We start from the raw sequence: 1,289 nt of genomic DNA on the forward strand, positions 1-1,289 counted from the left end.
CGTGCCGCAGCCCGGCTTGCGCGCCGGCATCCCGGCACAGCCAGAGGGACATCCCGGCACAGCCAGAGGGACATCCTGGCACAGCCAGAGGGACATCCTGGCACGGCCAAAGGGACATCCCGGCACAGCCAGAGAGATATCCCGGCACAGCCAAAGGGACATCCTGGCAAAGCCAAGGGACATCCCAGCATGGGCGCTGCTCTGCCACGGCCGAGGTACAGCGAGGTGGGACCTGCTGCGTGGGCTTTGGGTTTCTGTGCACACCACGGTCATTTATCACTTTCACATGAGGTTAAGACTTTCCTGTCATGAGGAAGAAGTTTGATGCTGTTTTGCCTCCCCTGTTTCGGAGGAAGCAGAGCTGCTCAAGAAAACAGCCTGTTGAAATGAAGGAGGTGATGTCCATTACACCAGCTCAGCATCCAGCCCCGTGCATGTACTCTGACCAGAGGAGTTACAGTTTTTCCCTTCACACATTTTTGTGGTTTCAGAACAGCTGTCAGAAAAGGGCATGTTCAACCTCACTCTGCTTGAAAGAAAAATCAATCCAAATTTCTCAGCTCCCATTTACTTTTCTTTGTAAAGAAGAACTGAGAAAAGTGATGGCACTACACAAATGAACCCCAGAAATTTGCTGCCCTGGTTTTGAAAGAACACAGACAGGTTAAAAATAATCCACTAATGCAGCTTCAATTTCCTCACCAGCATACCTAAATCAAGCCCTGATTTTGAAACCAGGTGTACATGTGAGTAGTGCCAATGTCTGTTGTATACACCTACAAGCCTTTGCCAGGCCTTAGTGCCTATTTTAGAAATTTTAATGTTTAATGGCTCTTATTTCCTGCATGTTTCTTTTCCTCTGTATGTTCCACTATGTGTAAAGAGCCTGAGGTCTGCTCCTCTTTCTGGGTCCTATGCAATAGCACAAGCTTTGGTGTTCACACCTCCAGCATGGGTGGTGTTCTCTCCTTGTGCAGAGGAATACTCAGCTCATGCTCCCTTTCATGTCAAATGAAGCTCGAGGCTGGTGTGAGGTCCGCTGGACCACCAGAGATTTACCTGTTCTCTCTACCCTCCTCTGGGATAAATAAGTTGGTAACAAGTTGGGACAAACTCTTCAGACTGAGATTTTTTTAAAAGATGGGTTTGATGACAAAACATCTTTATGAATCTCAGCCTCTGTGTGGAGAGAGAAGAGAGGAGAGGAGAGGAGAGGAGAGGAGAGGAGAGGAGAGGAAAGGAAAGGAAAGGAAAGGAAAGGAAAGGAAAGGAAAGTTAAGGTGAAACAA

General features: G+C 48.1%; 1 protein-coding gene across 1 annotated transcript in view; it reads left to right on the forward strand.

Moving 5' to 3' along the window:
• MASP1 (mannan binding lectin serine peptidase 1) overlaps positions 1–1,289 on the forward strand; it is a 22,341-nt gene that overhangs the window by 326 nt on the left and 20,726 nt on the right. The window lies entirely within an intron of this gene.

Source organism: Geospiza fortis, unplaced genomic scaffold (assembly GCF_000277835.1).
Source record: "Geospiza fortis unplaced genomic scaffold, GeoFor_1.0 scaffold172, whole genome shotgun sequence".
Lineage (NCBI taxonomy): Eukaryota > Metazoa > Chordata > Aves > Passeriformes > Thraupidae > Geospiza > Geospiza fortis.